This window comes from Plutella xylostella, chromosome 31 (genome assembly GCF_932276165.1).
Source record: "Plutella xylostella chromosome 31, ilPluXylo3.1, whole genome shotgun sequence".
In the NCBI taxonomy this organism is placed as follows: Eukaryota; Metazoa; Arthropoda; class Insecta; order Lepidoptera; family Plutellidae; genus Plutella; species Plutella xylostella.
In genome coordinates, this window is record NC_064011.1 from 805597 (window position 1) to 833029 (window position 27433).

At 36.5% G+C, this 27433-nt stretch overlaps 1 protein-coding gene and 1 long non-coding RNA gene across 2 annotated transcripts in view; one reads left to right on the forward strand and one right to left on the reverse strand.

The window, feature by feature from the left end:
• LOC105393095 (nephrin) overlaps positions 1-17230 on the reverse strand; it is a 134888-nt gene extending 117658 nt beyond the window's left edge. Inside the window, exon 1 of the mRNA XM_048632169.1 lies at positions 17053-17230. The gene's annotated coding sequence lies outside the window, so the exon portion shown is untranslated. The remainder of the gene's footprint in view (positions 1-17052) is intronic.
• Positions 17231-21365: 4135 nt separating this feature from the next.
• On the forward strand, positions 21366-22261 carry LOC125491118. The gene is made up of 2 exons (XR_007268130.1): positions 21366-21642; positions 21909-22261. It is a non-coding gene; the product is annotated as an uncharacterized LOC125491118 (long non-coding RNA).
• The last annotated feature ends 5172 nt before the right edge of the window (positions 22262-27433 follow it).

Consider the following 27433-nt stretch of genomic DNA (forward strand, 5'->3'; position numbering starts at 1 on the left):
TCGCTGTATTGGCCCATTTGTATAACTTACCTAATTTAAGAATATTATTTTTTGGGGGGTAACAATCGACTATTACAGAATACATCATGTAGTAGGTCTATGGAATACATGTAGCTCTCTTTTATTTTTCTATTTTAGTCAAAAGCTGCTTTTTATTTGACATCTTTTCTGATTAAAGTCAGCAAAACGAAATAACGTTTACGATGTACAAATTCAATACATTTTAATCCGAAAATCATTGTTAAAACAAGTTTGAGATATATGTAAATAGTAGGTAACTTTGATTTCTGTCAAACCCTAACAACCTATCATCGTTTCCAATTTAGCTCCAGGCTTATTAAGGTTAGTTGTAATTAGCTAAGCTATGATTGGTGGAAAATCACTGCCGGATTCATTCGACCAATCAGGTATCAGCTAACGGCATTAGTCTCCTATGGCTGATATGTCACTGACAGAATGCTTGATTGAAACGGTTTTAATGAAATTCAGAGCGGATTTTCATAATTGTCTAATTTAAACTCTGTAACTAATATAATTTCTAGATAAATGTTTATTATAAATTGTTCGTCATCTCTTCAGGTTGTTTTGAAACGGTATCTTTTTGAAACATACTAGTTTGACAGCTCAGAAATTTGAAGTCGTGCCTTCAGAATCGACATCAGTAGTATTGTAGTGATCATCCGCTCTCATCACATGGTCTTTCTCGTATTTTACCACGTCTAGTCGCGCGCGTCTTGCGCCCCGGTTAGGCCCTTCAGGTCAACCTACTGCAAGAGTCGAGGCGGCATCGTAGTAGCGTCGCATCGGCTTAAGATACACATAATTACGTCTCATATACAGGGTTTTGCAAAAAGGGTTTATTACTACCTAAGCCGAACGTTACTCAGGGGGTCACACCCTTTCGGCTTGATATACCAGCACCATCCTCTACAATGTCAAGTTGCCGCCTCGCCCGCGCCGCGACGCCGCCGCCGCCTCGACTCTCCTGCAATAAGCTAAGGCCTTCAAGAGGCCTGTGCCATGTCGCGACCTGCATAAGTCCATTACTCAACGTCCGGCGCCCACGGTCCACCCACTATGAGGCTGTGGTCAGTATTCTGGATGGTACAGCTATGGTAGAACTGTTAAAGCGATGCTGCGGGGTCACTCTCTAAATCGACGAACGACAAACGTACGATATAAATAAATAAATAAATAAATAGTCATTTATTTCAGGTAATGCAGTACCCATATTGTCTTAAAACTAGCTAACATAATAGAGTCGAGCATATAATAGAGATATAATAGAGTCGTGGTTACCGCAGCTCTGCGAAGCTTCGGAAAAACAAAACTGCAGCGCTAAGGGTATTTTTAATAGCGTGCGAATTCACGCACGCGGGGTTGCCCCGCACGCATAACAAGCTCAATTGTTCGTTTTATACACGTATTCACTGTAACGCGTGGAATACGCACGCGGGAAGCAGGAAAATGGCTTGCAATCCCGCGTGCGTGACTAAACCCGCACGCTATTACCAACTCCCTAACCACGACTATATCTCGTTGTTTTCAGCGTGCCGATTGCGTGACAATTCTCGTTCCTTTATTCGTCGATGAGTGACAGCATCGCTAAGGTTTCCAGAATACTGCTGCCGCCATTGACCGCGGTCTTGTTGGCTAAACAAAATGTCTGTTCTGTTTGTCAGTAGCGGACATTAATGAACTTATTCAAGTACTTTTGTTCATTGAGGTTATGTGTAACCTGTGCGTAGGATGCTAGTTACGAGTGCGTTTTCTAATGTCATGTTTTAATGATGATATGTATGGTAGGTATGATGATATCCAGATTTGAATCTTGATATCTTAAAGTTACCTCTTCCATCCAAAGGTTGTGTGGTAGAGATTGCTTTAAGCAATAAGGTCGCCTTTTCGTACTATTTCATTTATAAGTGTTAATTTTGTAATATCTTCTTTCGTGGTGCAAAATAAGAGTATTCTTATCTATATTATGATTGACAATACATAAATTATAGTAATCGATTGTAAGTTCACTTATCGTATAGTTAGTCTTAAATGGCGATAAGCCCGAAGAGACGAATTTTTAGAAGTCACGAAAGATAAAGCTAAAAAACGATTTTTAGTGAAATGGGGATTTAAGTAGTAACTTAAAAGGTCAGAAAAGTCGTAGCGATAAGCCTTGTTCTTCAAACTTTTTCAGGGATTTGAATCCTTTTGACCTCTTGGTTCAATATTTTTGTGGTTGGTTTATCTATTAGAGCGTCGTTTTTACTTCAGACTAAAAGAAGTTAAAAAAGGGTATATATACCTAAGTCTTGATAAAATTCTTAGAAACTGTTTTTTTTCAGAAAAGGATGATAGCATGCAGTAATTTTAAACCCCCGGCTAAAAAGAGGGGTATTATAAGTTACGTGTCCGTTTATTCAGTGTGCATGTATCTGTCTGTGGTGGCGTAGCACCAGAACGGCTGAACCGATCTTAATTTTTTTGGGAAACGGTTACGAACAGTGCTATTTTTTAATTTGGCATGTAGTAAGCTGACACCCCGGATTAACACATAGGCTAATTTTTATCCCGGAATTCCCACGAGGAAACCTTTTAAGTCAAAGCGAATCTCGCGGGAAAAGAGTAGAGTCAAAAATCCAACCAGAATCACAAAGGCTGACTATAAAATGTGTTGTTTCTAATTTTACGGTCCGAAAATCGTTTGTTTTAAAACTTTACCGTTTTACGAACAGAGCGGGCTCGTAAAATGAGTGTGTGTGTGTGTTAGTCTGTTCACTTTGTCCGTATGGTGAGGTATACAGATACAGGGTGATGTTTTATGAGTGCGACAAAGTTAGTATGGGGTCGCGACGGTTGCGGCTATAAAAACTGAAAGTTTTGGCATAAGTATACAACATTGTTTTTAAAATTATGTTTTGATATATTTTGATACAAGATTACTTATACTATATATACTAAAAATGTGTCTGAAAATACGCTCGACATCATTGTAACACCCTGTAGTGCACAAACAAGTGTGTTTGCGATTTCCGAGCACCCTGTATGTGGTCTCGGCATGTGAGCCGCATGTGTCGAGCACATTGTGACTTCTGCGTGGGAGAGTCCAACTTTTAGTACTAAATGTACTACAGTCTGACCGAATTGTGTGGCGTAGCGGCGGATTAGCGAACTAATTTTGGGCAGCGTTTTAGTTGGAAGACTTTGTTGGTTGAACGCGTGTAGTTTGGATTGTTATTAGTTTTATAAAATATAAAGTACACCTTCTGTATGCGCCGATAATTTAAATATGTACTACCTAATATAGAATCTTACAAACAGACAAATCAACTTTGGAATGGTTAGAAACGTTATATTTTTGCGTAGGCGTACATGATCTTATAATAATAAGTTTTATAAATCTGTTAACAACTAATAACCATCAAGTAAAAATATATAAGTATTAATTAGAATGATAGTTTTTTCCTTTTTCAAAATAACATACTTGACAGACATTCACCAGTGGCGCCCCCACAGTCGATCACTAAAACATAATCACACTACACACGAGTGGAGGCACAGAACAGAGCTATATTCGTTAGAAAAAGCCCAAGTAACAAGTTGCATAACTGTTTATTTTGAATTAAGCAGCTAATTGGTAATATCATATTTATTTATTCTTTCAAAACTTGTGTGGGCGAGGTTTAGCTTCATTAGGACAAATATACAAAAAGGTATCTTTTAAACATAAAGAAATATAAAGCGAGACATAAAAATATTATTTCGTGTAGCTTTTATTAGGTTCCATTTTTTGCTCGTTTAATAAATAAAATATCTTGTGAGACACCAGTTAACCCTTTAACAGTCTGGCAGATGTGTTGCTATTGTTTTTTTTTGGCAGTAAACGTGTTAACGTTGATATGTGTTAAATAAATATTGTTATATTGGGTTCAGGGACGAAGTAACACTTTTTTACGTATCGCTAAAAAGAATATCAGCAATTATACATAATAAAGACGTGTAACTTGACAACATTTATAATATAAATACGAAAATGTACTTCAATATTGCAGACGGCGTCATTAAGCTAGTCTTTTCCGTTTAGGAGCGATTTGGTATTATTATCACTGGAACTTTTTCATTTCTCGCTCTGTATTTGCCACTGCAAGTCCAACAGGAGGGCGTCCCACGGCCATAAACCAAAAATAGGTGGCGGTCCTTTCACCAATTTGTTGTGAGACACACAACTAGTTTGTAAACACTCGATACAGATGGGAGTGGGCGGGAATCGAACCGGTTTGAGCGCGCCGGGCGGACGTGGAAAAAACTGACCAAGTACTCAACCACTGGGCTATCAAAGTCAGGGCAAGAGGTTGTGGTAATGGTTCTGTATTTAACCGACTTCGGAGAAAGAAAGGGGATCTCAATTCATCTATTTTATTTTTATTTTTTATTGATACATTAACATTAAAGTGTTATAAGTTTGATCGTGTGTGTTTGTTGTTGGGTTTTTGATTTGAGTTATTTTTAAATGAATAATCCCAACCCATCTTAGATGCATTTTTATAACTAATACAAAACATGCATGTTATTAAAGCGAAATTCTTTTCTATGTTTGATGAATCCTCGTTTAGAGTTTATCGTTGAAGCTAAAAGCTACGTAAGTACAGGATTCAAGTAAAATAAAGCACAAAAGCTGTATTATGGCGGACGCTACAAAATTAAAAACCCAGTATACAGCGTACTACACACATCAATTCAACACACACGCTAACTTTTAACCCGTAATTCCCACGGGAAAACCTTTTAACCCGAAGCGTTTCGCACCAAGCACACTTCGTCACTCCATAACCCAACTTTTACAACCCGGGGTTTTACTCTTACTTGACAAACAAAAACAAACGAAAGCTGGCAATACAATCACGTTTAATGCAAAGAAATAGAGTCGTGGTTACCACGGCAGCGATCCTAAACTTCATTTTTCGTAAGCTAAAGTGACCTAGGTTTCCCTGGAGGGTTCCTGGATGTTTTTACGGCGGAACCCCAGAATGTAACCGCTCCCGAACACCTGTCGACTGTTTTGTGTAAGAAAGGAACCCTAATGTATGGTTGGGGCAGTGGGGTAGCTTTAAGACATTGTTAATGGCTAACCTTACCAGATAAATACAGTAAACGTAAGAATACAAAAATCTATGTTGATTATATTATACTTAATTATAAAAATATCTGCTCTTGTGTAACTATATTTCTAAGCTGGGTAAAATATAGTTACACTAGACCAGATAGCTTTGATTATACATTAGATAGTCCGTTGTTAATTAAACATTACTAAGAATTATCTTGAAGAAATCGATAGATAACCGATAAGACCACCCTTTGTGTTACACCCGAATTCTACTTTACCTATTCTAAATTTATTATTGATTAAGTTATGTAGACTAAGCTCTGCAAGAGTCCACGTTTTTAGTATTAAACAAAACGTTTAAAAAAATTTTTTTTTAAGCAATTATAAAGCTAACCTACTGCCTCCATTTCTACTCTACCCAATGTGACGCCAAGTGAGACGATGAGTCGAAATATCATTCACGAATGTAACTCCTTGCAAGGTGCTTTCTACTTCAGTCCCTTCACTGCACCTTTTGCCAAACAAATACCCTCCTTGAGACTGGTACATAAGGGAGACGGTAGTTATTATTGGTAGGAAACAAAAGGGACAAGTCAAAAAGAATGATGAGCGAAGCTAAGCAAGGGTGAACGATATTTCTTGAGGGTGGAATTGTAGTAAATTATAAGGTTGGATTTTGTGTGTCTTCGGAGGGCTGCACAAATGGGTGACATGGAATATGTAATAAGGTTTTGAAAGGCACCGATCGCGCAATTTTTCGTATTATTAATACTAGCTACTAAATCTATCTAGTACCTATTGTTGATTTGGGGTCCATTTTATAAAACTCTAAATCCTCCATTTGTTGTGTTATGTTTTCCTATATTATTAAAGGAGCGATAACTTTTTTGGTTTCCGTGGTATTGGCTGAGATTGCTTTTATCAAAATTCATCTATTGCATTTTAATAATAACGATGTTTATTTTTAACTTCAAGAAATATTCAAGAAGAAAGAAATAACTTCACCAGAGATATATTTTACTAATTTAGGTTACCCCCCACTTTAGTCATTTTAGTCCGCCACGCGTTGGCCGAATTTTAGCTAAAATTACTAGCGACGAACAGATTTCTAACATATGTTATTTTAGACGTTTTGCCCAAATGTGGTGGTTTAAACTGTCGTATTATGATCGTTGTTTAGTGGCACTTTTGCACACGGCTTTAATCGCATAACTAATCAAAATACTTACCTAATATTTTAAGCTCTAATTTCTCTGTAGTCGGTTATCTAACCGACAGGGATTGATTTATAAATTAACCGTCATCTGCATATAAAATTCATGACATTTGTGTCACTACTCCCTGGTTAATATGCTCTAATCGACTATGGAGAAATTGGCACTAAAAATGTTTTTTTAATGTGTTGGTAATGATAGTGTTAGGTACTGCTGTTTTGACACATAAAAATATACAATCAAAATATACAAAAGAGTTATAGAAACTTGGAAGATAAGAATGTTTTGGGAAAAAAACATAAAGTTAAGAGACTGATACTTCATGATACGTCTGTCATCAAATTCGAACCTGCTACCCTAGAAGCAAGGGGTAGACACACAAAGAACCCGTGTCTTGATCTTCAAACAAAGCCAGTTTAATTCCGTAGAAACGGCGAGAAATACACTCGCTAATTAATTTCAATGTAAATTTTGTGCAAAATTAAAACGAAATGTAATTATAAAATTCATTTTTCACCTGCCTTCCAAAGGGGATATTGTTTTAGGGAGAATTCTTATTAACTAATTAACCTAATTTAAAAGTAATTATGCGTTGATTGTTTAGAGAATGTGTGGTTACAGAAGACCGTCTGTCAATTTGTTTAAAATTATAGCACCCCTTTCCAAATCAATGTTTTTATATCCTTTAAGGGTCTAAAGATTTATTTGAGTTGTGGTGGTGTAGGGTCACGGATCTCATTCGTGAAGCCGTGGCTTCGAATCCTGTCACATACCAATGAATTATTTAGAAATATGGAATCCTAACTAATATTATAAATGCAAAAGTAACTGTGTCTGTCTGTCTGTTACTCATTCACGCAAAAACTACTGAACAGATTTGAATGAAATTTGGTATACATATGGTCAGTAGACCCTGAGAAAGAACATAGGCTACTTATTATCCCGGAATTCCCAAGGGAAAACTTTTTAAGGCGAGGCAAAGCTCGCGGGAACAGCTACTTGATTATAATGCCGCAGGACATGGACCTCATGGTAATTGCCGGGGATCGAACCCGGGACCTCCGGCATAGCAGTCACAGCCGCTAACCAATGTGCCATCCGGCTGTTTCATACTGTACAGTGTACAATATTAGATTCCGATTCGTTGAATTAAATCCAATTAGATATTTATTGTGACCCAAATCAGTATTAAAACATAGTCTCAGTGTAACGCCCCTATAGCTGCTATCGAATTCGTGTTATTTCGCTTTTAATTAGATAAAATGATTAAACCAGTGTAAGGTTTCATTCGTTGTGTATCTGTCTAGCATTCGAATACAACTCTGATTTGGTTTATAAATACATAGTAATAATACTATATGCAAGTTCATGTATGTAAGTAGGTACAAGGCAGCGAACTATTTAGTTAGATAGGAAACGGTGATAAATCGCATACTCGTATGTAGTAAAAGAGGGCCATCGATGTTTCATATTTTATGTGTTTTTTCAGATAGTTGCTAAAAGAAGTCACTGAATCAACCCTATCTATTCAAATTGCTATATTAAATATTTCTTCGATAGCTCACATAGAAACGATTCGCCTAACAATCCATAAAATGTTAACAAAATATAAAATATACAAAATATATCTAAATAATAAATAAATAAAATTGTTTATTTTCATCGCACTTGCCAGTTCTCTAATTGTCCGCTGTAGGCGCCGTATTTTCCTTTCATTTAAATTGCTCGTTAGTCTCATTAAAAAAAAAACTGGCGTCGGCCATTTTTTGTCGCCGTGAGTCGCGCTGAACTTTGAAAAGTCAATCTTTAAAATGTTTCGCGGGGTCAGCAAGTTGCGAATTAGATTTTTTTTTACTAAGTGACAGCCGGTGGGCTTTTAGGGCTGAAAAGCAAAATCTGTTAAAAGTTGAGTTAAGACTGGTTCTTGTGTAGGTATAAAAAAGTATCGGCCTTTAAAACATTCAGTATAATACCTGTCAACCTTTATCAGAATACCTCGTGTCATTTCCTATAACGGGTTGGGGTGAAATATCATGATCACGAAAGTTTTTTTTTTATATTCAAAACTGTAAGTTCACTTAACTTACCTATGCATAGCTTTATAACGACTGATTTTCATAAAACAATACACTACTGATTATGTCACTGTATGTTAACCGTCGGTTTCATACCTGAGAACATAGAACAACGTGGACTAAGGTGACCATTCTTACTCAATGCCTGAGAACAACTCAAGTCAAGTTTTTAACTTAAATATGAAATGCAGCGCTCTGATTAGTGGAATGCTCGCTGAGTGTTACTTAAGTCAATGTTTAGGTAGATTTTTTACTGAGAAACATTGTATCCCCATGCCGAATCGAACCTAGTACCTGCCGACACTTAGATAAAACCGGGTAATTTATGTAACGTTATCAAGAATAATGCGACTCGCAAATCCGATGAAAATCGTGGATTCCCCAAATCCTCTAGAATCCTTGGATGTAGAACGTTCAGATCACAACTGATATGGAATTTATAGAGTAATCTAGTGTGTCTTATAGTGAAAGTAGTGGCTGCATGAGGAAGGGCCGAAGGACAGAGTTTGTGGCGCGCTCCTTGGGAGAGGCCTGTGTCCAGCAGTGGACTATTACGGGCTGATGATGATTATTAAAAGTGCTTTTTGTGACTGAAAAATTTCCAGATTTTTTTATCTTCATCTGACGGGCACTTAAAAGCAGACTTTGCGACTTCGGCATGTATATACATTATTTTTTCTTACAAAATTAATTCCCCTTATTATAAAACGTAGACTAAAGATGGTTATGGTTTAAACCCGGGTTTACGCTACTGATTTGTATGAACCATATAACCGATTATAAACCAGTACCATATTCAGTCTACCTTTTATAATAAGGGGATTTGGACAACTGTGTTTAAAACATTTACAGAAACCAACTTCTAACGCCTCGCATGTTACGGTTGAATGGTCAAAAAAGAGTAACGAACAGTTTCCTTACAGTTTCCGTTTCCTTCGGAGGAAACTGAACAAAAAACACAACACGTATACAAACAACAAATGAAGCGAGCCGTTGGCAATACTGAGCTTGTAACTGAACACATCCTTTTTTGCGAAGTCGGTTAAAAAGTTTGACCGTACACGTTTTGAAGGAACAGCCGTAACTTTGACTTTACAACAACGGGTATTTTTTTCGTTGAACTGGTAGCTTTTAATGTTTATTATTATTCCATAGCTGTTTTAGTATAGATTCGATTTGGCCTTGGTAAGTGCCATGATATGTTTATAGGAATTTTTGAGCTTAGTATCGTGGATATATTTTTAATACCTATCGTTAATGTAATCTACAGATTACTCATTTTCTTTAACCTACAAAGATCTACGGCAATTCTCATAGAATCGAGTTTTTAACAACAAAACAATGCGTTTATTTAGCTTTTAAACATAAATTTTGTGCCTTTATTATTTTTGATACTGGATATGAATATCTTGATACTCACACCGTAGTTTAAAGTCGTACTACTGCCTCTTCTATACACAATAAGCGAGGCTTGCGTTTAAACCAGCGCAGGCAAGATCCAAGACACCGGATATCCGGTGTAGTCCGGTTTCAAACGGAACGGTTTTTTTTCCATTGTTCTTCGATCGAATATTGGCTAACATCAATGCTTGCGACGTTTTTGATTTCGAATCATTTTCTTATTGGAAACTTGGGTTGGCGTATGAATGAGTAATTAAATAGCATAAGATATTTTTATGGAGATGGTGAAAAACGGTTAGGGCTTTAAAATGTGGATGGCCGATGATCAGTCTTTACCTAACTGAAAAAAATGCAACTTTATGTACAAAAAAAATTTACAGAACTTGCAAATATTTGTTTTTATAGTAAAAAATAAGCTCACTACGCTTTTTTTATCATTCTAATATCAGTGTTTCCTTCCAATAAGATATCATTACAGCTTCTACATAAGTCATTTTGTCATGAAAAAGAACGCAGAATTTACTCAGTCCTTCTTGCCCCGATAAGACCTAATAAGGTAATAAGGTATGCAACCTTTTACCTTTCATCAGAGCGAACGCCCGGGCGCACGCTTATATTTAGGGTTATTACCCCATTCCCATTACCTATTAGGCTGGTAGACTAAAGTTTTAGGGGATTAAATTGTTTGAGTTTCTGAACTCTTTACTACATACTGTTATTATCATTATGTCACGTTTCGCAAACCCGCTTGTGACTAATTAAAATTAGTTAGCGGATTAGACCGAAACTTAGTCAATTAGAAGTAAATAATATACATATATATATACATACATGTATGTATAAATAATAACTTTCTTTGCACATATATAATTCAAAATATTTAGAGTCTCCCTGAGTGACGCCTCAACTGTACCTCAAATAATGTCTGGCGGCGGTGTCAGCAACTGACAACTAATCTGACTAGATAGTCAAACCCTTCACCACGCTGAAAAACGCTAGTACAGCTTCATACCATGTCACCGATACGTTTTACAAAAGAAAACAATTTGGACTTTTACACCGTAAGTAAACGTATGTAACGCAAGTGACATTATCTCAACAAAAACGCCATATATGACCCGATTCCACTTCCCAGGCTTTCTTCTTTCGCCGCTATTATTCCCCGTGTATTTCCCAGTATTCTCAACAACAATAGACCGCTATATTTAGGCTATAGCTTGGGAATATATCACCAGGGAATCACCCAAAGTGCGTGGCATGAACTGTAATGGTCTATTCTGATAAGCACTAGCATGCGAAATGGAAGGTTCTAGAGGCTATTCTGATTTAGGGTGTGCTCGAAAGTTACTGCGCATTGGGTGAAATTATTTATTTAAACATAGAAAGCTTCCTAGAAGTCTTCTTTATGAATAAAACTAGCTGTTTCCGCCTCAAAAAGTTTCCCCTGGGAATTCCGCTATAAAAAGTAGCCTATTGTGTTAATCCAGGATCTCAGCTAACTCCATATTATATTTCATTAAAATCGGTTCAGCTGTTTTGTCGTGAAGAAGTAACAAACATACACACATACTTATAACTTTTGCCTTTATATTAGTAGGATAAAACATCAAAACAAACATCTCAAAAGCCTATCTGTCACATATTCAAAAGGCAACGTGAAAATTTTACGATAGAAATATATTTTAAACCCCAGCGCTTCATGCGTCGCTCTGTTCATTCCGTTATCACTTTATCACCGTGTCTGTTTCATGTCACCGTCATACAAATGATACACTGTAAAATAACATGCTACATTACCTCAGATTAACGAGATACGATTCAGATGGAGTGTCAGTGCAAAAGAAAACGTCACGGCAAATAACGCCCCGATTCTACCACTGAGCTCTTTGAATCATTCCGGCTAGAATATGTGGGACTTTAGTCAAATTGGAACAATGGTTATTATTGGGCTGAACTTAAAACGGTTTGACTGTAAACAAAATACAGACAGTTTTTTTTACTTTGTTTTTGTGTGTGACACACCATCTTGTTCGTATATTATTAATCTGAGCTGTAAAATAACATTACAAAAGAGTTGAACTGTTTCATAAATTTTATGTCGGCCTGTAACTTTCACATGGGGTATAGATTTACGAGCAGTTAAATAGTTTGACGGTTCACCTATTGAATATAGACATGATGGATGGTTGAAATTGTTCCCCTTTCCCGGACAAAGTCTGAAGGTTTTTTACACATAAAAGAACAAAATTAGGCCTACGTTTTTGTATTCAAAAGAACGATGGTAGTAATAGCCAGGAACTTTGAGTGCCCCTACCTTTCCCAATCCCTTTTACGTCGGGGGTTAAGTAATACAAACTGTTATTAACGATGAAAGAAAGAGGGAATTTCTGTAATGAAAACATGGTGCGTACAAGAATAGCCTGCATAAATTGCCTACGGCCTTAAGCCCACCTTTCGTAGCATCTGTGCAAAAAAGGGTCAGTTGTCTAAATAAAGGGTAGCCGGTCGAACCGCAGATCCATTTATCACGAGCTTTTGTTGAAGAAAATCTTGCAAATTAGCGATCCCAAGCTACGGGTCATTTGAGGCCAAATAAGTCATAATTATGACAAAAATATATTAAAGGCATTTTGTACAACATTTGTAACGTCTGTTCTATATATCTAAGATGATGTAAACTCAATCAAAATGTACAAACCCAAACATTCAAACAGAAAAGTAACAAACATAAAATAAGTAATTGAACCCTAAAAACCGACTCTTTTACATAAGAAAATACTCAAAGGACCAACAACACAAAGCTAATGAGCAAATTTAACCAAAAGAAACTCTTAAAGGGCCCTGCGTAAAAGAAAAATAGGGAAAAGTACAAAAATGGCTAATTAAATTGACCCAACCCCTTGAAATGGCGTAGGGAATACTATTTCAGTACAACTTGAAAGACTTTTAGTACTGTTTCTTTACGTTCGCTTCTGAACTGAAATACACTTACGGAAACCAAATTGGTTTACCAAACTTTGATTCAAGCTAATAAGTATAAAAAGCTGAGTTAAATTAATGATTTTTGGTATGGAAATAAACAAATGCCTTAGTTTCTATGCAAAACTTATAGCACTTAGGAAAGACATCCAATAAACTTCTTGACATCTTCAAAAAACCAACAGCATTCCATACCGCAAAAAACACGCAGCCAATTCGTATAAACGGCTCAATACAGCCACCGTAGCAACAAAGTATAAATCCCGCGAACTATTTTATGGAGCTTCACGACAGTCATGTTATTACGAGCCAGCATTATAACTTTAATATTACTGTTGTTAGTGTCAGGTTGCATGTAGCATGTGTTTACACCAACACTGTTCCAAGCTATTTATTTAACGCCACTTGTTTCACTTTTTGATAAAATTTACAATGCTCTGGTCGCTTTATAGATGTGGGTTTTGGATTATGATCATTATGATGCGGTTTCGCTGTTTCGGCGTGAGGTTTGGGATGTTAAAAGCTCTGTTGTTGGTTACAATAGCAAAACTAAATGAAAACACATTCTTCTTCTATCGTGTAAAATGCACTAAGCTAGCTTCCTCCTGTGTTTATGAAAACACATAAAATAAAAATACACACAAGAAGAAAAAAATAAAAATTGGTGTAAAATTTACGAGAAATCCTAACATTTCTCCAATAATTTGGCAACACAACTAACAAAACCTGAGGAAAGTTTTCAGAAATCCCTTCGACGCTGGCGTGTGATCAATCAATTAACGATATTAGATTTCAGCCGTTATCACGGTCACATCAGAATTGGGGCGGGCAATGATAGATGTAGTTATAAGAAATGTAATCAAAAAGCTCAGCTTTATTGGTTCAGGATCCTGTTTCTACGTCCCATGGGAGCTTTACTCAATCCTTTGCTAGATTGCGATAAATTGTTCTCTCTTAAAAAAATGGCAGGTGGAGAAGTCAGGGCAGCTACTGATCCTGCGACCGTTTTAGGATTGTTGACTTCTACTTTTGTGATGTAAAACTTGATTTCTTTAAAGGCTCTGTGGCGATTGTTACCGTCAAGAGTTGCCTCGCATACGGGTTTCAAACTTTTTAAAACTTGAAAGTTGTAAAGCTACACAAAATCCAATTTCATATTCTCATATTATGAGTGTAGTGTAGATGTACGTAAATTTTGATACTTTCGGACTTTGTGAAAATAAAAACAAATTGCGTACGAGATTATAAGATTTTCGTATGAGAACTGAACTACCGGTTTTTTAAAGTGTATAATTATTCAGATAGCAGGTTTAGTGCAATGGAGCCGGTAAAAAAAGAGCTGACTTTTAAAAGTCAAGTATCGAAATAATGACTATCATACGAAACCGTGTGAGTCGGCATTTGTTTTCTCTATTCTTATTAAAATATATTTTACACTCACGAGCAATGAAAAAGTTCCACTGAAAATAGCAACAAATTATACTCCTTAACGGAAAAGGCAAGCATAATGATACCGTCTGCAATGTTGAAGTACATTTAACAGCGCATTATCAACTAAAAACGTAAATATTTTGATTAATTTATATATAAATTAAATATATATATATTTCCGAATTATTTTGGTATCTGTCTTTAGGATATTTCACGCTAGATTACTCCTGATCCCAATTTCATCCTATGGCTCGTAAAAACGGTAATAAGTAAGAATTGAAAAAAGCTAATATGTTTACTCAGCATCCGCAAAAAGTTTGGAAAGCCGTATTAATAAAAAAAAAATAGGCTCGTTAAAAAAGAAAATGAAATATGTATTTTGATTGAACTAACCCGGGATCAATAGAAAAGACATAAAATATATTATATAGGGTACAGCACAACGAAGTTTTGCAAAGGTCAAAGATCAGAAGGGGGCGCTGTCATAGTATTTTTGGTATTGTTTGGCTGAAAATACTGGTGTGAATACAACCTTTTTAATTAAAGCGCCAAACTCACAAGATACACAGTATGGACTGTTGACCTCCCTTTGGACATTCTAATTCGGGTCAGTTAACGCTTAAAGAATTTTATTTTTAAACCAATCGGCGAAAATGTACTTACGCGTAAAATTTTACATAACCTTTTTATTTCCTCTTATACAACGCTTCACATACTAAGTATAAAAAAAAATATTAATACAAACACATACTTTCGACCATCGACAACAAAATGAATGTATCCAAACGAACAATCGAATAAAATCCGTAGTCCTTACTGGGAGTAGCTTAATATCTAGATTCTAGAATACTTACAATCATTATTTTGTTGATTGTCAATATTATATATGAGTCTAGAACCATTTATAACCAATATAATATACCTACATTGGAAAACATATTTTTATTCAAAAGTATGTTTTCATTAGTTCCTTTTTCACGCGAGGCCACACTTTATTCCAGTCAGTCTGTACATCGAGGGATAAATCTCGGAGTCGCGGGGACCGAAAGATACGATCGGCTATATTCGGCGACTATGTTTATCAGGATGGCCGAATGTATGATTTTCTTGGCCTGAAGTGTACAGTATACAGTACACACACACACACACACACACACAAAATATTATACAGCTTATTCCAATGAGGCTGTTTCAGTGTTGCGGGCTTTTTTAAAGGACTTTGAAAGAAATTGGTTATATACTGTAGCGTGTAGATACATTTTTTATATTTTTGTACAGTTTTCACACACGTAGGTATATTTGAAAGCTACAGTCGAAACTCACGTTTTTCAATTTTTGCTTTAGTCACTGCAGATTTTTATTTGTAGGCTAGGTTGCTGGTACGTATTTTATGTGTAAATATATGTAACTGACTTTTCGTATTGAAATGTGAGTAGGTATTATGTAGATACTTACTGTAGATAAAAGTAAAACGAATTATACACTCACGAGCGATTAAAATGTTCCACTCACAAAATGGAAAACATTCGAGAACATTTTATTTCGAATAATGTTTGAAATATTTTTACGTTTTTAGATGGTAATAGGTAGGTATTCTGATGCGCTGCTAAATGAACTTCAATATTGGAGACAGCGTTGTTAATCTAGCCTTTTCCGTATATGAGTAATTTGGTGCTATAATAGCATAATATGACAATAATTGTCATTGAAACTATTTCATTGCGAGTGTACCTTCCTAATTGAAATTTTTCGTGCGTAGGTATTAGGTATGGCATGGCAATTTACCTTATAAGCAGGGGTCTAAGGTTTGAACGGTCAAAGGTTCTACTGTATGTAATACCTACGTCCTACATAGGTAGGTACCTAGGTACATTACGTTCTGGAAAACTTCGTGAATTCAAATCGTTACTAAGATAGGTAGAGTAGGCAAGGTAGGTAGGTATAAAGTATGATTTCCTTTAATTAAATACTTGCCTACCTACCTACTTGGTAAGTAGTAGCTAAATTTATTCTCAGATCTTTGAAGAGTTGGTAATTATAAATTTATATTCATTATAGTTAGGTATGAATGAAGGTAGGCTCTGTAGGTACCTACCTACCTAGGTAATCTTTGATATATTTGGCTATGATTTTCTTTAAACGATCTTCTAAAGGCATTTCCTAAAATACCTACGTAAAGGCCATACTTATGTAGGTATAATTATATGTACAAAAGCAGGCTTTTATAATTCATGTTCAGGCCTTTAAAATTTATGTTTTTTCATTATGCTTCATTATTTTTTGCTTGTAGGTAGGCAGCTCGTAAGTAGATAAGATACAAATAAAAAAAATGTTTGGTAAGCCCATAACTACATTCATTTTCTTTTTTCAAACTTGGAACGAGTCAATAACTTTTGACATTTCGTAGCAAGCCAAGAAGGCTGCATTGCATCCCACCCATTTCCTAATATTAGGAAAAACTCTCAAATATCATCTTAATTTTTATTAGGTGACGAACGAAACGACCAACACTATATTCATAAAACATTATCGGATATCAACATCAAGCAATCCATTAAACGAATCTTATTCGAATTCTGCGCGACAAAAAAGGAACGCTAACGCGACGAAAAAAGGTCGTATACCTATCCGAGTATCGTAGGCGCTTCTCACACTCAAAAGAGGTTCATTAAACATGATACAAATTAAGAAAAAAATAGGCGATCGCTTCGACTCCCACGGCAAACCCGTACTGGCGGAAACCGACGATTCTCTAGACAGGTTTCGAGCTCAATTTGAATCCATCCGGCAAACCTGTTCGATCCATTCATAAAACCACCATTCACGAACCAAAAAACTACAAACCACTCACTTTGAAATCTTCACTAAGTCACAAACTAAACAAACACACTTTTCAGTTTGGCACAACAAAAATCGAACGCACGGTTTAGAGGGGGAGGTTCCACGCACTTATTTCGTCCTTCTCTGGCGGCCGAACGCCACAGGTGCGTGTGTGAGCGTGAGATACGTGCGTCTCGGTCGAGGCTCGCGGGGCGACTGACGCAGGGCGCGGCGGGGGGTGACTGCGCAAGGCGGTGCGCGGGGGGTGGCCCGGGCGAGAGGCTGCAAGTGTGACCAGGGGTGGGGGGAAACGCGCGGGTTTAGGGTAGTTTTTCCCCGGATTGTGCTAGAATAGATAATGTACATAAGTGAGTAGGTAAGTAAATTGGTGCTGGTTTGGATGGGATGGGTCTTTTGGGTTAAAGTTGCCTGGATGATGATGGGTTTAGTGATATGTTAAGTTCAGCAGGGAATTAGTTTGGAGGGGTTTTGATTTAGGTACGTACTTATATCTCTTTACATAATCGTTCTAGGACCTAGGACATAGGCCTCAGCCAAGCATCACTAATCCACCCCACTCTGTCTTCGGTGTTTCTTAACCTCTCACAGCAATTCGTACCAACCCATGGGAGAGGCCTACTTACAAGTAGGTATAGGTATTCATATGAATATCCAAATATTTCCACCCATCTTTAACTTAACACATAACGTCGTAATTGTATAAGTATCTAACTAAAGTAAGTAAAGTAAGTACCAACTTAATAAATAATAGGAAAATTATAATTTATAGGAAAAACGATACGATTTTCCCGGAAAACCGCTCCTGACCTGGCAACACCAGGCTGCGTCAAGCTTGTATACGCGTAGCATGTTGGGAAACGTAGCACGGAACAAGATAACTACAGCCCAGCCTGAAATATACGCAGGCTGCATGAAGTCATGACCTTTGCCTCGGGACAATCCTAGCGCGTTTTAAAAAGAAGACTTTTAGGCGCCATAGTCTATGGTTTTAGTTTTTAATTTCTATGATTAAAAGAGGTCGGTGATTTTCTTCTTATTAGTGGCCAGGTGTAGAAAAGTCTAAAAGTGGAAAAGTAGAAAATGCGTTTCAGATTTTCACACGTATGCAGTAAGAAATAAGGATGTTATCTGAAAACTGTTATTTAATTACGAGTATTTACTCCAACGGACTGACGTAGGTCATAGGTCATGGTATCGGCTTTACCTATGACCTACGTTAGCTCTTAGATACGTTTTTATTTCGGAAAAATGCAAATTTTATGCTAGATATTTAAAGATACTATCATGTTAACTTTTTCTAAATAATCAATACTTACAATCCTTTTACTCCACGGAAGATTTTTTGGACGCTATGCAAGCATTATCAAGATTAATAAAAAAACCTCCCTTTGTTTCATTTGTTTGCAATTTTAGACGCATGTTGTCAGGCGCGATTTGAATGTGGAAGAGTGACAAAATAACGGTTTCTGTACAACCTTATGGCTTCTTGTTTAAGGTTTAATTCAGCACAGTGATGTTGCGGCTTTCCATTTGAGTTGACAAGATAAACAGAAGGAAGATACAATCCGAGGCAAAGCGATGGATTTTTAAAATTGGAATTAGGTTTTACCGGTTTTACATATTTACTGGTAGACGTATTTACTTGTTAAATACGCTTCAAAGTTGTGTAAATGTGCCTTGTTTGGACTGAATAAATACAAGGCTTTGCTTTGTACAATGGCTATGTATTAACCATGTATTTGCAACGTTGGCAAGTTGGATCGATACAGGTGAAATTATGATAAAATACACGAGTTCTCGAGTGGAGACCACGAACAGGCAAACGCAGTGGGACGCCCTCCTGCCCGCTGGACTGACGACCTTAGGCGGGTGGCGGGTAGTGGTTGGATGAGGAAGGCCGAGGACCGAGTGTTGTGGCGCTCCTTGGGAGAGGCCTATGTCCAGCAGTGGATGATTATTGGCTGATGATGATGACACTCACGAGCAATGAAAAAGTTCCAGTGACATTGCGCCAAATTACCTACTCCTAAATGGAAAAGGGTAGTTTAATGACGCCGTCTGCTATATTGAAGTATGTAGGTATACTTACATTCATTATAGGACCAACTCTGCGCTTTTATGTTGAGTGGTGATACAACCTGCTTTTTTAGTGATTTATGAGTTCCCAAAAATAAAGTTGGTTAGTATACTGGGTACATGGATCTGCCAACGGGAAGCTCACTAATAAAACTTCACCCTGTATATAAATAAAGTTTACATAGAAAAGGGGACACGCACAGAGATTTCGTATGATTCGATTCAATTGAAGCCAGGTGCAGCCACTTAAGCTCTTTTCAAGAAACAATGTGAGGTAGCCGTATAATACCCCTTTATTTTTCCCATGGCACAGCATATGGTTTGACGTTGTAATGGCTGTCCTCTATGTGTAGGTACCTACTTACTGTTATGTTAGCTGACCGAATGGTGTAGTGGTTAGTGGTGACTGCTATGCCGAAGGTCCCGGGTTCGATCCCGGCCGGGGCACATATTTCTTTAAAGACAGATATTTAAACTCGGGTCTTGGGTGTTCATAATATGAACACATTATACGTACGTACTACGTAAGTACATATTATGTACGTAGAGCTATCTATGTGTCTACATTTATCAGCTGTCCGATATCTATATTACAGGCTCTGGCTAGTTTGAGGTCGGATGGGGGATGGCCACATATTTATAATTTTTAAAACCGCATGCAGTAAGAATAATGGAAATAATGTGCGAAATATGCTCGTGGATTAGGGAGTCGAGTTGGATTGGACCCCAACACAGGTCAGCTGAGTTTGAGTCATGATTATGAAAAATTTGCTGCCTGACAGGTAGCAAATTAAGCAAACAAAGATATGCCTTGATCTAGGCCAGACATTAGGCCACTTAGAGCAAAACTTAGAAACTTGCTAAGCCCTGTCGAGGGGCTGTTAAACGCATTATAAATTCATATGTCAAATTTCTAAACATTTGTTAAAAGTACTTGCATTTTTTAAGTAAATAAAGTAAGTATGTTTTGTATTTTATAAAACAAGTTTAAGTATTAATTTCATGAATAAAACGCATCTCAAAACCCAGTTCTTTGCATCTGTAACTAGCGTTAAGTTAATTTAAATTAAATTTGAGCTGAGAGCTCCAGGGATTTTGGCTCAAACGTTGACGGCTGCAAGTGCTTCTATTGCGAAGATTTATACCTACTTTGTGTTCTATAAACTTGTATGTATTCTATTCTATTCTATTCTCTGTGGGGGTGTAAGTACCTGCACCTGGCTCTCTCGAATGGAACCTTTGTGCATATCTAAACTGCCTTCCTAAGCTTGGACCATTTCCCACCACGCTGGTCCACTGTGGGTTGGGTTCACATATCTAGATGTGCAGGTTTCCTCACGATGTTTTCTTTCACCGTAAGAACGATGGTATACATTGTAGGTACTTAAATTCAGAAAAGAACTCATTGGTACATGTCAGCGCCGGGATTCGAACCCGCATCTCTGGCGTGAGAAGCGGGCGCTTACCCGAATGAGCTACCACCGCTCTATGTATATATACTTGCATGTTATGTATCAAATTGGTCTGTAAAGTCATGAAAACGGAAATGGATTACAACTTATTATATTTAAAGCAATGTTGAAGAGCCTTTTTCATTACCACCGTACACTTTCCTTGTTATAATTTTGATTTTGTTTGTGTCTATAGGATGTAAGTTTTTTTTGAATTTGAGATGAATACTGTTAAGAAATAAAGGATTGGCCTATCTACGAGATCTAAAGAGATCAATCGCAGTATTTTATTTTAAACATGTAAAAGAGTCTATGCTCAAAAGCTCAGTCGGTTTTCATGACTTTTTAGATGGACTGTATTGTGATTCTAAATGTTTTTTTCGGCCCAATATCTAGCGCACAAAGCACGTTAGCCTAACAGGCTTCGTTATTTACCTAACTTTCCCCATGCCGGATAGTAATAACCTAACCAACGTCAAAACCCCGGCCGACATTCGACCCAAAAAATCGCACAACTTCGCAAGTCTAAGCCGATTTTGATAAAATATTATTTTTTTAATATTTTTTGTCGGGGGCAAAAAATTCATATCTTCATCTTATTAACTTTTTTATCGGTTTCCTTTAGGTACTTAAAATTTTCCGACCTAATGAGTATATAAGGAAGTTAGGAAGCAGGTTATGTACCTAACCTAGTAAACCTAGTATTTAAAAAAACTTGCGACTCGCGGCGGATTATGGTTCTTTGGGAAAGTTGTTTAGTCTAGTTCTTAACTTTATACGTCTGATATACCCTCCTGATGCCCACGGTCCTTCTGTGAGTACTAAACGAGTATAGTTGTTACTGCCCAAGCTATAACATATTTTTTCTGGACTAAATGCCCAGGGTCCTTCTCCGAGGACGAATACTTTGTGTTTGAACCATATTTGAATTTACCGCCATTATTTTTTGGGATCGCATCTATGGATTTAACATTCCATCAATGACAGCTGTCTTAAGTGTCATCTGAGGATAATCAATCGTTCATTGTAAAAACGTCAAAAAACGGAACCATGGCGGGGCCACCGTCGACTAAGTAAGTTGTAATCTCATTTTACTTATGTGATCTAATCATTTAATACAATAACTTTAATAAAACCTTATTGTTAAGTATATTAGCAAGAGACGAATAGTAATATTTTATCAATTAAGGTTCTAAATAAGATTCTATGATCATCCATTTACATTAGTACTTGTCTGAGTACCGTGGTCCTCAATGACATAAACGTTTAGTCCTCACTTGAGGACTCTGGACCGCTATACTATAATTTTAGATATACTTATTTATGTAGTTTTTTACAGAATATAATGCGAAATCCAAGAAATTGAAGCAGATTTAGGTATGTCGGACATAGATCTCTCGGAGGACGATGACATGACATAAATGACTCACCATGAACCCGTAGAATTTAAATTTTGTGATGATGATATCCAGGAGCTGCTAGCTGAGCCTTTCTTTTTATCTTATTTTGTTCCTATATTGATCCCAATAATTATAATAGTTGATAAGTGTAAGAGTTTATCTAGAATAAATATAAGTTCTAAACTTATGTGAGACTGATTTAAAGTGTTAAATGTGTTCCTAAGTGGTTCTTATTTCATAAGTTTTGTTATTTCTAACAAATTACCTTATAAATATATTTTCTACCAATAAATTAAACTTTTTTTAACTGCCCACGGTCCTCACATGAGGACTAATGATTTTCGAATTTAAACCTATTGAAACTGGTTCCTTTTTTAATGCATTAATCGTACATACTACTAGGAACACTATATAATAATTTTTGCGACATTTATTCACGTTTAAGTTTCTGGGCAGTAAGCTAGGTAAACGCAATAGTCCTTGTGTGAGGACCGTGGGCAGATAGTCCTAAAAAATAAAATAACGGCTGGGCGTCAGGAGGATACATTATACAATACATACTTTCATACAGAGTTTTATATCCTAATCCTAACTAATATTATAAATGCGAAAGTAACTGTGTCTGTCTGTCTGTCTGTCTGTCTGTTACTCTTTCACGCCAAAACCACTGAACGGATTTGAATGAAATTTGGTAAACATACGGTCTAGACCCTGGGAAAGAATATAGGCTACTTTTTATCCCGGAATTCCCACGGGAAAACTTTTTAAGGCGAAGCGAAGCGCGCGAGAACAGCTAGTTTACAATAAAGATAATATTATTGTGATATATTAATAGAAACCCTTTTAGTGAACGTTATATTAAACGAGCATATACAAAAGGTAAACGATTGTCGTTATTTACGCGTGGAAGGGTCCGTAAACAATACTAACAAACCTTTTACTGTTTCACATAGTTTCTACCGGTTTAACATCAGGGTTGACTGGAAGAGATCGCATCTAGGCGATAAGTCTGCCCTTGTTAAACTTAAACTAGACTAGTATAGTCTAGTTTAATTCTCTCCATCTTTTATTGTAATATCTATGTATTTTTTATACAATAAAGTGTTTAAATTAAATTAAAATTTAACAATAAAATAACTGGCCAAGATCGTGTAAGAGTCGCTCACGAAGGGTTCTGTTTTATAAACTATAGCTGTTCCCGCGAGCTTCACTTCGCCCTTAAAAGTTTTCCCGTGGGAATTCCGGGATAAAAAGTAGCCTATGTTCTTTCTCAGGGTCTAGACCATATGTATACCAAATTTCATTGAAATCCGTTCAGTAGTTTTGGCGTGAAAGAGTAACAGACAGACAGACAGACAGACAGACACAGTTTCTTTCGCATTTATAATATTAGTTTGGAAGTTAGGACTAATACAGTCACGATCAATGAAAAAATTCCAGTGACACAGCACCACATTACTCTGAAGTGGAAAAGGCTAGCTTAATGACGCCGTCTGTAATATTGAAGCATATTTAAAACCGCATCGAAATATAACCAACTAAAAACGGTAATATTTTGTTTAAATTTAATGTTTAAAAAATTGGGGCCATTTTGTCAGCATTTTGAAATTGGAACTTTTTCATTGATCGTTATTTAAATGTGATTGTCAGCCAACTCAGCAACATACCTTGGTTTTAATATTTCATAGTACTTACCTATTTTAGTATAAAGTCTTATTTAGTACTAGCTGTTCCCGCGCGCTTCGCTTCGCCTTTAAAAGTTTTCCCGTGGGAATTCCGGGATAAAAAGTATCCTATGTTCTTTCCCAGGGTCTAGACCGTATGTATACCAAATTTCATCCAAATCCGTTCAGTAGTTTTGGCGTGAAAGAGTAACAGACAGACAGACAGACAGACAGAGAGACACAGTTACTTTCGCATTTATAATATTAGTTAGGATTTCAGGCGCTTCCTCTTCACGTGGCTTCGCCATGGGACACCCTGTATGCATGCATATCAGCTGATTCGTCCGCAAATCAAGGCTCTATTACTAGCATGAATAATCATCACCCTGTATAACCCCCACGGTATAATCAGAAGTGGAAACTCACTATGTATGTCAACTTCTTACAAAAAGATGGGTTCGAATCCAGGAATAATTGAATAAATGGAACTTATTCATTACTCGTGTGTGTATTTTTACAAGTTTGTAACAATTTCAAGTATCTATCATCATAGCTTAATCATCATTAGCCTATATCAGTCCACTGCTGGACTTAGGCCTCTCCCAAAGCAGGCCACTGGATGCGATCTTTAGCTTTCCGCATCCAATCATAACCAGCCACCTTTCGCAAGTTGTCACCCCATCTAGCCTGAGGGCGTCCCTCACTATGTTTGCCTATCATATCTTAAAACAGTCTTTAAAATTATGTCATTAAGATAAATTAAGCTAGATTTTCTTCAGTCTTATCTAAAGCTAAGGCTAATTAATGATTACACGGGACGGTGTACTGACATATTTTTTCCGAGCTTTTTTGCAAAAGCTTGCATAAGCAAAAGCTCGCTTAAAGTCTTCGGTCATCAGGTCAAGAGGAAAAAGATACGGAGCTTTTTTTTGCTGGAAAAACTTTAATGAAAGAATCTTTGGTATTCAGGGAAGCAAATTATTTCTAAAACGATGTTGAATTCGCAGTACTTCTTAGTATATCTACTAATTTATTTCTCACTTTGTATGCGGGGAAAGTAAACTTTTATAGTTTTCGACAAACTATCAACCTAGCCAGTACATAAGATTTCTTATATGAAAGATTATGGTAATGGTAGTAACTTCGGGCAAACAAATTTATGATCGGTTTCAAGTCGCTATCGCTAAAGTTTTCGGAATATAACGCCTTGTATAGCATAATTAGCTTATCCCAATCAGCCTTTAAATATCGCACGCACGACAAGACGTGATAAAAAGTTGTACCTACGTCTCGCCACTCGCCCGCTCATTGCACGTTGCACGAGAGTCGAAGAATGACAATAAACATGAGGAAGATGTACAAATATTGTAGACAGAAAGAGCCCCCCTTATCCGAACGGAGAGTAGTGTGTAAAAATTGACGTTCATCTGAAAATTTTATATTATTACGATGAATAAAAACATTTGACTTTGACTTTGTAGAAACCATAGCGTAGCGTGAAAGTGCAGAAACAAAAATACTTGCACGAAATTAAAACTCTAAACTAAACACAAACAATACCAAACTAGTCGCACTGGGAAACGGTAATAAAAACCCGCACCTGTCTTTAGGACATTACGGGCGGCGCAAGGTGTTATACGTCGGGACTTCGGGACACGTGTCTGTGGATGCACCTGTCTACTCACCGTCTAATGAGAGAAGCTTATACTTTAGGGTTTTATTAATTTTAGTTTTGTGGATTCAATTGGTGGAGTTCCAACGTTCAGAATATATCATTAGGATTTTGCAAAAATGGTAGCCGAACCATGCATGACTCAAAAGCGTAGAATGTCTTTTCTGATTTTAAACAACTTTTGTGTCTCGATTTTTTTTTGCTTCTCAGACATACAACGAATAAAACATGGTTAAAAGGAACAGCTTAATCGAAGAACTACTATTGCATTACCGATTATGCCGATGATGCATAATTGTTTATGCCGAAAAGCCTTGTTCTTGAGTGGAGCGTGGGACACCGTCCATCCATTTTTAACAGTTTATTGTAAGTGTAGAAAGTTTAACAATCAAACGTACCTAAGAATAGATAATATGGGAACACTCAAATATTCCGAAAAACTTTTTTCCGAATTTGATAACACCGAATATGTAATTTACGAAATATTCCAATACCGATTTTTTTAAATACCGAATTATAAAAATCACGAAAATTATAATTTCGAATATTATAATCACGAAGATTTAATATTACGATTGTTAAATATACGAACGTAAAAAAATACGATTACTTAAATATACGAAAAATAAAATACCGATTTATTATAATCACGAAAAATAAAAATCCCGATCGGAAATATGATAATTCGTGAATTTGTCAAAAAAAAACATAAACGTTTTTTAAACCTTAGAACCAAAACCAAAAGATAGGTGCGGCGACGAGCAAAGCGAGGAGGAGCGTGTTAGGTGCACATAGATATCGAAAAACAAAGCGGAGCGTTTCAAATATAGAGCAAAACAATTGTTAAATAGAAAACTATTTGTAGTATTTGTTGTTAAGTAACACAAGAAAGCAATACAATTGCTCGGATTTTTACTGTGTTTAACCTTAAAAACCTTGGGACCTAAACCTAAAGATAGGTGCGACGACGAGCAAAGCGAGGAGGAGCGTGTTAGGTGCACATAGATATTGAAAAACGAAGCGGAGCGCAGCGAAGCGGAGCGGAGCGTTTCACATAATATAGCTTAAAAATACATGTATAATAGATAACAACTTATTTCTTGTCAAATAAATTACATTTGGGGATTTGTATTTTCGGAATATTAAAACTTCGGGATTCGTAATTTTAACAATTCGATATAATACAAAATCGTACATTTGAAACATCGAAATTATAAAATTCGGAAATTTGACTTTCGTCATTTTAATAAATCTGTTGTTTGAAATTTCGTTTTATCAACTATTCGTGATTTTCATTATTCGGAAACTTGAAATTCGGGATTGTGAATTATTCGGAACTTTGAAATTCGTAATAATAAAAATCGTTATTTTAATATTCGTAAAAAAGTAATTCGGAATTATGTAGTGTACCCAGATAATATATATACTTACCTATTAATAGTTTAGTTTAACAAACCACACGATTTACGATTAAATATATTAATTTGTTATTCCACAACAATATCTTCTTATCAGGTTTCCCAATTCTAGGTCTATAGGGATTATACCCTCGTTTGTAAAAGTGTCCGAAATGTTTTCAGCTGAAAACGAAAGTTTCAGTAAACAAAAGTTGTAATAGCGGAAACACACATGAAATCACATTTAGGTATTTCCTGATACGTGTTCGACCTTATTTCGTTTCGTTTTTTACCAAAATGTAGCCTGCTTAGAGACGATTTTTTCCTATCTAAAGCTTTTGAAATCCAAGGTTATAAGTACAGTAATTAATATAATAAGTATATAATAAGAAGTTATGGCATGAAAATCCCGCACTAAACCAGCGAGCGTGATGGACTAGGCCTAAAAACCTTTCCTTCATTGGAAGGAGGCCCGTGCCCCACATACATAATATCGTAATTATCCATCTTATATTTTTCGTTAACCCTTGAAACGCTGAAAGCCGGATTCACGCGAGAACAATACAATTTCAATTGTGTCTGATTTCCCGACGATCATGCGGTTAGGCGGTAACATCTCAAACCTAAGACGTTTTCGTTGAAAAGACTCATATTACTCAACAAGCTATTGTACAGATTCTCCCTTAAGTGCCAATTTCTCCATAGTCGGTTAGAGCATAACCTGTTATTAG